The sequence below is a fragment of the Castor canadensis genome, chromosome 9, assembly GCF_047511655.1.
Source record: "Castor canadensis chromosome 9, mCasCan1.hap1v2, whole genome shotgun sequence".
Classification (NCBI taxonomy): Eukaryota; Metazoa; Chordata; class Mammalia; order Rodentia; family Castoridae; genus Castor; species Castor canadensis.
The window spans coordinates 81,686,015-81,698,785 of NC_133394.1; the positions used below are offsets into that span (position 1 = coordinate 81,686,015).

General features: G+C 41.3%; 1 protein-coding gene and 1 non-coding gene across 2 annotated transcripts in view; both read right to left on the reverse strand.

Annotated features, from left to right (window-relative positions):
• Nudt9 (nudix hydrolase 9) overlaps positions 1 to 12,771 on the reverse strand; it is a 64,383-nt gene that overhangs the window by 32,540 nt on the left and 19,072 nt on the right. The gene's annotated exons all lie outside the window — the stretch shown is intronic.
• Positions 8,723 to 8,825, reverse strand: LOC141411115 (U6 spliceosomal RNA). The gene has a single exon (XR_012435956.1). It is a non-coding gene; the product is annotated as a U6 spliceosomal RNA (small nuclear RNA).

Genomic DNA, 12,771 nt, shown 5'->3' on the forward strand with positions numbered 1-12,771 from the left:
GAAATTTACCATTTTAACTGCAATTCACTAACACTGACATGTGCAACCATCACCACCAACCATCATTATCCCAAACTAACACTCTGTACCCATTCTCATAACCAGCAACTCCTCAGGCCTCCTGCCTCCCCTCTCCTGTGAGTCACCACCACTCTGCTCTCTGTCTCTCTGAGTGGGGCTGTTCTAGATGTCTCATATAAGTAGAAACAGTTAATGTTTGTCTTTCTGCATCTGGCTTATTTAACTTAGTATAATATCCTTGAGGTGCCTCCATGTTGTAGCACATATCCAAATGTTATTTCTTTTCACTACTGAACAATATTCCATTGTATGTACAGGTAAATTTTGTCTATCCACTAATCCATCAATGGATTAGGGTGCTTCCATAATTGGGCTACCGTGAATAATGCTACTATGAATTTTGATATGCAAATAGTGTAAGTCTCTGCTTTCAATTGTTTCTGAGTATGCACTCAAATGAATTACTGGATCATATGAACACAATGTTTCCCATGTAAAAAACCCAAGAATCATCCTTGAATCCTACTTTTTGCTAGTTTCTAGATCAAATTAGTGAATCTTATCTAATTCAAATCCAAAATACTTTTCCAACTCAAACATTTCCCCTTTGTCTACTACCATCATCTTATGCCAATTCACCGTCATCTTTTCCCTTGGACTCCTATAATAGCTTTTAGGGTTTTAGTGGGTTACTTTTTGTTGTTGTTGTTTAAACCCAGGGCCTGAGCCATTTTCCCAGCCCCTTTTGCTTTAGTTACTTTTCAGATAGGACTTTGCACATTTTGTTTGGGGCCAGCCTTGGACACAATCTTACCAACGCCTCCTGAATAGCTGGGATTACAGGCACATACCACCATGCTCAGTTTGTTTGTTGAGATGGAGGTCTCACTAACGTTTTTTTCCTGGGCTGGCCTCAAACTGTGAATTTCCTGATCTCCACCTCCAGAGTAACTGGATTTACAGTACGTGCCACCACACAGGTCTTATAACAGCTTCCTAAATGTCCTCTGTGCCCAGTACTCATTTCCCATGCAACTCATAGAATGATCTTCTAAAATCCTGAAGCAGATCACATTACTCCTTGTTTAGAACCATTTCAATGGTTTCCTGAGACACTTAGAAAAAAGTCAAATGTTTAACCACAGCTTTCAAGATCTTACATGGTCCGGCTCGGCTTACCTTGAGAACTTCACTTTACAGTACTTTCCTCCTTGTTCACTGTGTCATACACATTCTCTCATCCCATCTTTTACTCCAGCCTTGCTGCCACCATCAGTCTTGCCAGATATCAACTTACAGCAGCTCAAGGCAGCTGTACAGTGTAGCTTTCTTTCTGCCCTGGGCCTTTTCTGATGCCCAGACTGCAACATACACCCACAGGGACCCAATCTATCTGTCCTGGAGGCACAGGGAGTGAATGTCACCCAACTGAACGATGGAGAACAAGAAGCTATAGACAAATGCTCTTCTCTTCTACCTCTTGGGTGGAAAATCCTGAATATTACATGGCTCCTCAGAGTCCTGAGTCTCCACTGCTCGTGGCAGTGACCGTACCAATATCACACCCTTGTGCTGAGTTTTCACATTTCGCAGTTCACACTTCACACTCACCTCCCTGGTATCACTCCACAAGCTCCCCATGGGGAAAGCCTGCCTTGGACTCGCTTTCCTGAAGTAACCTAGGCTGATGCAGTTGTGGTGAGCCTTCCAGTCTCAGAGTGAGACTTGCAGGATAGGATTCTGGAACTGGATCATGCACCTTGGTAAGAGCTCACTGCAACTGTGGAGCTGAGTGGTGACAAGGACAGGAATACAGCAATAATAGAACAGTACTACTTCACGGCAGTGGCTAAGGTGCAGCACAGTGTAGAGCATGGTTTCTGCAGGTGGCAGTGGATCTTGAACAACACAAGAAGCCATTGTGCTAAGGAGTAGAGTTGGTTGGCTTTAAATGACTTTAGATAACTAGAAAAAGAAAATTACAAGGTCAGATCAGTCAATTATCTATGCAAGCTATGGCATGAAATTCAGAAATTTTTCTTTGCACTATTTAAAGAAAACCTTACATTATGCAAACATATGGCTGTTTGAGCTAAAAGTTGAGCCTAAGATTTAATTGTAAGGGGAGAAGAAATTCAAAGACTGCATTCACAGTCTCACCAGCTTTCTGCAGTCAAAGTTTGGGCCCTGATAGGAAAAAAGCCAGTCTGGTCTAGGAATATTTAGGTAGAAGAGTCCAAAAATCTTGAACAGCCACATTCCCCAAATTTCTCTAGACCAGCAAGCCTTTCCCTTCCTCCCACATTGTACAGTAGATAAGCTTCCTCTAAGACAAAGACCTCACCTACAAGCTATGCTTGCCCTGCTGCCTTTCATTTCCTCTGAGCCAATAAACATGAGTCAAGTTATAGCACAGAAAGAACAGGGAAATATAGTCCCTGCTCCAGGAAGAAGTAGTGTGACCCAACACTTACAGGCCCTACTCTTATAAACTAACAAAAGCCAGAAAAGCAGGTGAGGAATAATCTCGAAGGTTATATCAGTCTGGTTTAATCACTAGAGAAAACCCACATAGTAATGAGAACAGGGCAAGTTTAACAGAAAGAAGTACTACCTGTAATAGAGAATTGGCAGGACGAGGGGTTGGATAGTGATAAATAGAGAACTCTCAAAGAAAGTAGCACTAGAGGACCATTGGAGAAGCCACTACCCTAGAGATGAGACAGAATGCCCAAGGAAGAGCTCTTTCATCCCAGGCTGAGATGGAGACCCTGTTTCACGGCATAGCTATGGCTTACTGGATGACAGACAAGTCACTGTTTTGCCCACCTGCAGAATTGCTGGAAATCACCCTCTGGGGTGGGTAATGTACCCTGGAGGCTGTCAGGAAAAGCTGTTCAGGGTATAGTGTCTTTTCCAGGAGTACCAGTGGAAGCTCCTGGCTGCTGTTGGTGGCTCTTGTCTACTGCAAGAAACAAATATAGAGACAGGGGCCAACAGAGAGCGCACTCCAGAATGAGGAATACAGAATTCTTTACTTCCTGTTAAAGTGACTGTGTTTTCTATTGGCAATGCTTAACATTGAGTCAGATGACAAGGAAGAAATATTTAGAGGAACCATACCTATTTTTTTGTTTTTTTATAGAGTAGGTAAAAAAAGAGGAGGGGTGGCTTTGAAGTTGAGAATCAATAAGTCAGGAGCCAGTTTGAAAAGTATTGAAATGAGCAGAGAAGGAAACAGAGGCAATATGAAAGTGGTAGGAAGATGTTCTTGGCGTGGGAGCATTCCCTTGTGATTCAGGGCTCCCAGGATCCTTGAAGTTTGTTCTACTATGTTTCTGGAATGCCTTCCTTAAACTTGGCCACGATAGCCTACAGAAAATGAGCTAAAAATCCTGGTACTGTAGAGCAGAGTAGTGAAAAAAATCAGATAGTTCAGGAACTCAGGAATGTTACAATGGATTTATTATATAAAACCAAAGAATTTACTGTGTTCCCTAGGAAAGTCCAGGGACTTTTATGAAAGTGAAAAGTAAAGGTGACATCAGCATCTTCAGTTTAGTAGTCAAGTTGACAGGGAGATTCTGCCATAGAAATGGGCTTCTTTCTGCCAGAGGAGCTAAAGGATTTCAAAATGTCAACGACTTGGTGGCAGCACTTAACCTAATAGGGGAGATATACATAAACCCGTTTGGGCAACACGGCCAAAACAGACGCATTGTTGACCCTCAGAGAGCCATGGCTATGGTCCTAGGATATATATATATATATGGACTTAACGTGACTTGGGAAAAGAGAGGTGATGAACACAGGCTGGACATCAGCAGCCACAGTACAGAACCGTGTCCTCTTACACAGTCACAAACATGAGCCAGATCTTTGACCCTGAGTCATTGATCAAAGAGGAGTGTACCCTGCCACCATAAAAAAAAAAAAAACAACTAATGCACATTCCTCCAGTTCTTTCCCAAAGGGACCTATGACCATTTAACAGAGTGATTGTATACTAGACAAAAGGTGATGCTCAGACTTTGTGAAGGTTGTTGAATACAGTATTTGATTTTACAGGGATGCCAGGAAACCTGAAAAGTCCTCCTGGCCCCTCAGTTAGAAGCGGATGAAGACTAGGTGATAAACGGATCTTGACCCCAGTCCACCTCACAGGGGATCCTTCGGATCTTTGAGCCTACCCTGGAAGTTATTTTCTCAGTCTCTAATGAGAACTTGGGGGTCAGTATACTTTGCTGCTGGCACAGCCCTCACACTGAGTTACAGATGAGACACTGTGAAAAGAAGGACCAAGTGTACAGAAGCAATCCCTTGTGGGACTGCAAAAATTATCACCACTCTCAAAAGATTTTATAATGCAGGCATGCTGGTCCTTGTGGTAGGCTCACTCAACTCACTCCGACTATGATCCTTGTTACAAGCAGATGGATTGTTGTAGATGCTGTTAAGTAGAGACTCCCATAAAGCTAACCAGGCCAAATCTTAGCTGCTCTTCCACAGCCAGCTCTTACACAACTTATGGCCTTTGGTATACACCTATTGAACTGGTGCATGTTTTGGTTTTACTCCTAATAATTGAGGGAAGGAGTTTGAGATTGGGTCTCTCTGTATACCCCAAGCTGGCCTCAAACTCAACAATCCTCCTGCCTCAGACCCCAAGTGCTGGGATTACAGGCATATGCCACCTCACTGGCACAACCCTTATTATTTTACTTTATTTTGATACCTAACTAGGGAAATATTCCATTCTAATAGCAACCCAATAAATTTACATGAAACGAACACAAACTTTTTTTTACAATGAATTAAATGGTTCTTATTTAATTTTGGATTCTCCCAAAAAGTACACTCTGAGAAAACAATTTTGAGTATAGTTAGTCCAATTGAGGCAATCCTAAGAAACACAAGGGGAGTGGAGAAAGCAGAATGAGAACTGTAACTTCTTCCTTTCAGTTCATTTGATAAAGACAAAGTCTACAGTGAAATCTTCTCAGCACCTAGTCTGAATATAAGTTGGACTTTCTCATACCAGAAGCAGGGGCTTAGTCACACTGCACACAGTTTCCAGGTCTTCACCTTTGCCCAGTTCTTCTAGGTATCTGACTTTGACAACTGTCTCCTAGTGAGCACCTCCCTGGGGGACAGCTAGATACAAGCTTCTTGACTTTCCCCACTGAACCCCACTCCCTGCGTGGACTGCACAGATGTGCCACAGTTACCATCTCACAGTCACAGCATGCCCCATGGAACTCATGCCTTCTTGCTTTAAATCTGTCAATTAGCATTCTGCTTGGGAAACTTGCTTAGGTAATACCCTGGACTCCAATAAAGACTTCAGTCCCACAAGTCTTTCTGTTTCTGTCTTGCTTACCTCTTGGTTCAGTGTGTATGTACTAGATTGCACATCCTACTGTAAGCCCTACAAACACTCCACCCTCTTCTTTCTAGGATCTGTAAGGAATTGAACTATTTCTATTACTTCATGTGCTTCCTTTAGCTGCCTCCTCTGTGTTTCAACTGACTGACAAATCGAACCTAACTACTTTCCTGGTTAGAGCTCTCCTAGAAAGAGGTTATCTTGATAGGAATAATCTAGATTAGTTCAGATAAGATCCACAACTATGTCTGCTAGTATAAACAAGTTTCCTGTGAGAGGGACACCTGGTTACATGTACGACACTTAGGCATTAAGTCATCCACCAAGATAAAGAATATCCCATGAAAAGCACACCATTACAGGGCTGGCAGAGTGGCTCAAACAGTATAGTGCCTGTCTAGCAAGAGTGAGGCTCTGAATTCAAACCCCAGTACTGCCAAAAAAAAAAAAAAGCAAACTGCAAACATCCACAACCAACTCCCTTGGATCCCTGTCAGGGCACTTCCAGAGAAAAATCTCAGGACCAAATTAGAAAGAATTTACAAAGCAACATGTTATGCAATGAAATACACACTTTTTAATTTAAATTAGGAGAATTAAAAATTGAGAACACCTAATACAAGTGGTGCACATATTACAATCAATGAAATAAGTCCTATAGGCAAACAAATTATCAACATCTATAAAGATCTTACGTTCTTTGATCCAGAAACTCCACTTTTGCAAATTAATCCAAAGAAACCCTTTAGAAGCAAGGAAATAAGTTTTATGTACAAAGATGTTCAGTGTGGAATTTTTTTATGAAAATGAAAAGTTGAAGTGAATCTAAGCAAGAAGGCACAGTTTACCATAGTATATAGATTTTAAATGTTATAAAACTATTAAAATATACAATTATGAAGATGGTTTAAGAAAGAAACTATTTGTAAAGCAATTATAACTGAAAAACTGTAACTTCTATATACATTATAACAACAACCATGTTTTGTTGTTGGACTGGGGTTTAAACTCAATTGCACTTGCAAAGGCACTCTACTTCTTGAACCACACCCCCTCCCAGTGTGTTTTGCTGTGGTTATTTTGGAGATGAGGTCTGGCGAATTATTTGCCTAGGCTGGCCTCAAACAGCAATCCTCCTGCTCTCAGACTTCAAGTAGCTAGGATTATAGGTGTGGGCCTCTGGTACCTGGCTATAACTATGTTTTAAAAAAATAAAATCTATACACGGGTAGAATAGGAAGTAAGTATATAGTGAGGTGAAAGATGATTTCTGTTTGGTGGCCAGACCACTGATAATTGTTTATTCTTCTTTCTGACTTCCTATAAAATACATGCTTTCCTTCATAGCAACTGTTTATTTATAATTAAAAATACAGTCTTTTAAATGTGTTTCCCAGCTTTCTAAGCACCTGTCTTGCAAACTCAGATAACCAAATATGCCACCTGGTTATGCACATCCAGCCAACACCAGTGTTGGGAACCTGCAAACAAATACTTTCTGGTTTGCGCTTATCAGCTTGGCTCCATGGGCTTTCTGAGTTTAATTCTTGCTGCTGCTGGAGGGGATTTGTGGTGTTTGTTTTATTTCTGACATTCATTGGTGGGCTTTGTGTGTGTGTGTGTGTGTGTGTGTGTGTGTGGTACTAGGGTTTGAACTCAGAGCCTACACCTTGAGCCACTTTGCCAGCCCTGTTTTGTGATGGGTTTTTTGAGATAGGGTCTCATGAACTAGTTGTCCGGGCTGGCTTTGAACCACGATCCTCCTGATCTCTGCCTCCTGAATAGCTAGGATTACAGGTGTGAGCCACTGGTGCCTGGTTCCTTTGTTTTCCCTTCTTTATGTTGGTCATAAGCCACACTTTAGGATCTGCTTAAAGCATCATTAAACACCATTCAGTCCTTCTCTGTCATTATTAAAGCAGACATTAAGCCAGACGGGAATTCTCAATTACCCCAAGGGGACCTTGGGGTCCAAGCAAGGGCATGGACTATTTATCATTTACTTTGTTTTCTTCCAGGAGCATTTTCAATACATGTGCTGAGTTTCATCTTCATAGAATTTGAACTTGTTTTAGAAATTACCAGGATGCACTAGATGAGCCAATTATCTGAGGCTAGCCTCTATTTTCCCACATAATGGGTAATCTCACTTAGAAACCAGCAGTGGATACCGGAACCCATTCAGTCCCGTGCTATTTGATAGGTGGGAAGCCAGTCTATCAGTGGTTTTGATTTCGTCTTTTGATATTTCCTTGATTTACTTATGATTTTTTAATTTAAACATATTTTATAATTTCCTATCTTTGTCATCCTGACTTTTTATTTTATGCTGTTTATTTGAAGGAGATTTATTTTTCATATCATAGCCATTTTCCTTGTTAAATTTTTTTCTTTATCAGTTGCATTTTTCACCAGCAATCAGTAGGTAGACTTAATGTAAAGAGGGTGCCTTAACATCCTGTGTTCCAATGAAGAGTTTCTAAGCTTCTAATCCCATCAAGTTGTCTGGTGGGAAATTATAAATTCCAACTCCTTCAGTGAAGAGTGCATTGAAGAGAGAGAGAGAGAGAGAGACTGAGAGAGAGATCCAACTTCAGATATCAAGCATGACTCTCACTGGGATGACAATAAAGACTGAAGATCACTGAGTAACAAAATGTTGAAAATGAAAAGAGCTTGGGTTTGGGGTTTTGACTTTGATATAGGTTCAATTCCCAGCTCCACGGTACACTACAGTGCATGACTTTCCCCAGGTTATTCAAGCTCCCCACTGCCAGTTCCTACCTCTATAAATGCAAATGATAAGATCTGACTTAGAGAATTATCATGAAGATTTACAAAGTGATGTTTGAAGTGCCAAAAACATCCTGAAAGTTTTTTCCTCTGTTTTTATTAATGTATACTAATTGTACAAAGGGATTTCTTTGTGCTATTTCTATACAAGCATATAATGAACTTTGGTCAAATTCATCCCCTCAATTATTCATTGTTAGCTCCCCTTTTTAACAATTTTAATGGATTTCATTGTTCTATTTCCATGCATATGTATGAAGTTCTTTGATCATATTCACCTCCCCTTCACCCTCCCTCCTCTTGCTAGTTTCTACCCTCTCCAAATAGTACCCCAATTTTACACTCTTGTCACTCATTTTTCCTTTTAGGTTTAGATTCCACATATGAGCGAGAACATGTGACATTTGTCTTTCTCAGTACGGCTTATTTCACTTAACATGATTTCCAGTTCCCTCCATTTTCCTGCAAACGACATAATTTCATTCTTCTTATGACAGAATAATACTCCATGTGTATGCATACAAAAATAAGGAATGCTTCTTGAATTTGTGTGTCATTCTTGTGCAGGAGCCATGCTAATCATCTCTGTATCATTCTAATTTTAGTATATGTGCTACTGAAGCAAGAACAGCACCTTATCATTTTTAAGGAGGATCAAAAGCAGTTCCCTTTTCCAAAAGGCAGTTAGAGTCCCACTCCAGGGTTTTGCTAACCTCACAGCTTTTTCACAAGTACAGTCCACAGGGTCCTTACTAGACTTGACATTCTGCAGAGCATTATCCTGTTCCATTATGTTGAAGACATAATACTAAAAGGACCTCGTGGGCAGCAAGGGACATACATTCTGGATGCCCTAATGGGACTCCTAACTGGAGTGCCATAGAGTAAAGATAAACCCCATGGAAATCCAACAATCTGTACATCTGTGAGGCTCTCTGAGGCCAGCAAAAGTTGTGCACTTTATATCATTCACCACTAGAAAGAATGAGGATGCATCATGGCTTCTTGGGGTTTTGAAAGACACACATAGGAAAGTATGACTGTTGGGAAGACTGCTTCAACACACTTATATATTGACTCAGAATACTGCCAGTTGTGAGTGGGGCCCAGAGCAATGGGAGTGCTCTTGTCAAGTCCATGATGTACTGAAGGTGGCCTGTTAGGTCCACATAACCCTGCCGAATCATTGGTGCAAGAATTAGCCCTGTTGGGTTGTAAGGCCAAGTGTAGTCTCTATTGGACCCCAGGAAGACAGTCAACAGCCAAAATCCTAGGCCTTTAGAGCAGGATTATGTCTCTCATGGCAGAGGAATAGCTACTCTTTGAAAATCAGCTCCTGGCTTGCAAACCAGCCCTAGAAAATACCAAGTGCCTGGCTATGAAAAATCAAATAACCGTGTGGGCCAAGGAGCTATATTAACTCTATCATGTTATTTAAAATAGCATTTAATATCCTCAAGAAAGAAATTTCAAATAATCTACTGAATTCTACAAAATTAGTGACCTTCTTTGGTTTGTTCCTTATCTCTTCTTAAACAATTTTACCAAGGAATTATTGTTTTTATCTTATCCATAAATCTCAAAGGAATTGAATTCTACACTGTTTCTATGGAAGGTACAGTTGTGCTGATAAGAGGTCAAGTCAATGCAAGCAAGAAGGAAGCAAGAGACCACATCGTGTACAAGCTTACAAATGAGCCAAGAAATTTGGATTTTGTTACATGTATAGTGAGAATCCTGGAGGGATTTAAGTGGGAGATTGCTAGAATCAAATTTCTATTTTTAAAATATACCCCTGGCTACTATGAAGGAGAATTGAGAAATGGGATGGTATGTGAAGAGGAATGTGACAAAGGCAGAGTCTGTAGTTGTTTAAGACAAGAACCAGCTGTAATCCTAACTAGCTGGGAGGCTGAGATTGAGAGAATCAAAAGTCAAGTCCAGCCTGGGTAAATAGTTCATGAGACCCCATCTCCAAAATAACCAGAGTAAAATTTTTCTGCCTATTATCTGCCTGAATGCAGAGACTCCCAAAGGAATTCAACTAAAATAAATCCTCTTCCAGGGAGCTGGTTGTGCAACCAGAGAAGTTGACTCTTACCACTGGAAAGAAGTCAGCACCATACCTGTGTTGGTCTGTTTTCTACTGCTATATGAAAATACCACAGACTGGGTAATTTATAAAGAAAATAAATTTATTCCCTACCATTCCGGAGGCTGGGAAGCCCAAGAGCAAGTCCCTGACACCTGGTGATGCACTTTGCAGTGTGCTACTATTACCAGGCTGAGTAGTCTAAAAAGACACTAGTCCAGGATACTTTGAGTCCTTGTGTCACCTGAACAGAGAACTGGACAAATACAAATTGCAAAACAGGGACAAAACTTTATTGGAAAAAAAGAAAAGAAAGAGTAAGGAAAAAGAAAAGAAAAGACTGCCAAAAACAGCAGGCCCCTGCCTGATGGCAAGGATTCATTGAGTAGCAAACCTTTATTGAAAGAAAAGAAAAAGAAAGAAGTGGTGAACCCTTGCAAGGTTTATAAGTTATAAAGGCAGGAAAAATCTGGGCGGTCCTTAGGGAGTAGCTAGGGTGCCTGGGAGATTTACTTATCACATAACAAGGGGTATATTTCACCTGAACTTATGCTAATTTTTAGCTTTTAATTATGTGTATGAGATATGACCAACTAAAAGTAAGAGGACTTTGTTACTATCTAGGGGTAAGGATTCCTTTTCTCTACCACATAAAGAATTAAGAGGCAGGAAAAGTGAGAGAGTTTAGCAAAGTTTTATTAGGGAAACAGAAAGTGAAAGGTATTTATTAAGGAAACACGAGGTGAAAGTAAAAACAGGGAACTCCTCCAGGGATGAGGAACAGTATGCTGACATCCTCAGGAATTTCCCTGTTTAAGATCCTCTCTCTCCCTCCCCCTGGTAGTGTGGGATATACCTTCCATTTCAATTTGCCTGGGCTTCTGTCACCCTCTGTCCACACAGTCTTTCCCCGTCCCTGATTGGATCCTCCAGCTGTGAGCTGGGTGCTGCACAAGTACAGAAGTGCAGGAGTCCTCCCTTGTCCAGGGCATTTTGGGAAGAAGAAGCCCCTGAGTCACTGGTGCCACGTGGAATCTGCCTCTTTCCCTGACTGCCAGTATCACTCATCTTGGCCTGGGAGGTCAAATTGGGGGCAGGCCTTTTTTTCCAAGCCAGGCAAACTCCAAGCCACCTCTTCTGGATGCTGTCTTGCAATGATATTGACCACTGACCACAAGGGTATTTACAATTTAGAGATGGGAGATGGTTCAGGGCCATGCTGGGGTACCTGTTAGCTTTGTTTGCTTAAGAGAGACCCTGATAAATTATTTTCCTTCCCTGCTAACCTGCCTCACTACTATGAAGGAGGACATCTTATAAAGCCATGAGTCCCATCTTGGAGGCCCCAAGTTCATTACCTCATTTAACCCTAATTACCTCCCAAAGGCCTCACCTTCAAATATCATCAACCAACATAAATTTTGGGATAAAATTTCTAATACATGAATTTGGGGAGAACATATTCAAACTATAACAACATCTAAACAGAAATGGTTACAGAATGATCCTATTTCCCATCCACTTTCTAGAGGGCCCATTTACCTTTCCTATAAGTCGTTTATTTTCCCATAAGTCCCCTTCTCTCTCTTCCTCCCCTTCCCTTATTAAAATGGTATGTAAGCCCCAGATCCTAACTGCTACCTTGAGTCACATTTTTCTGTGAAATTCCATGCATACATGAGTTAGAATTTGTCTTTTCTCTCAGTAATGTTTTGTCATTTTAATTTGTGCCCCTCACAGAGCCACAAATACTGAACTGGAGAGGGTAAAGGAGGATTGGGGTTGCACCTCAGTGATAGAGTGCTTGCCTAGTGTGTAAGAGGGTCTGGGTTCATTCCCCCAGCAACATAACACAAAAAAAGAAAATGGCAGAGAAAAAGTGCTTCCTCCTGTACAGTTTGAAATGGTTTCTTAAGACTGTTATAGAGCCAATCTCCTGGGCTCTGAAAGGAGACTTGCCTTCCAGAGCTGAGAACTCCTTGCTTAAAAATCAGTTCCAGCAGGAAGAAGAGGGAATGATTGCAAAAGGCTGGAGATCATGAATCCAGAGGCTTCTTAGGAGCCGCCCTGAGGAGGAACAGGAACACCTCCTCCATGGGAAGAGTAGACACACAAAGAGCCTTGGGGTGTGGTGGATTTGATCAAGATGACCATCCCTTGATGGCTTTGATTTTTGTCAGTGGACATAAGGTCATCAGCTGAGAGTGAGGGAAGGAAAGAGAGCACATTGCAGCTTAGGGGAGAGGAAAACTTTTTTCAGATAGTAGGACAGTAGATATCATAAGAAATGTGCTCTGGAGAGAGAATTCCAAGATGGCGGTTAGAGGGAAGAAGCAGAAAGCATGCCTCCCAAAGTAAAATCTTGGAGAGATGCTGGAGATACACCTTACAGGAAAAACCACCAAGAAGAGGCAAAACTTTGACTCCTCCACACCTCCAGCCTGCGCAGAGCATCTCCACCTCACGTTAAATGGAGAAA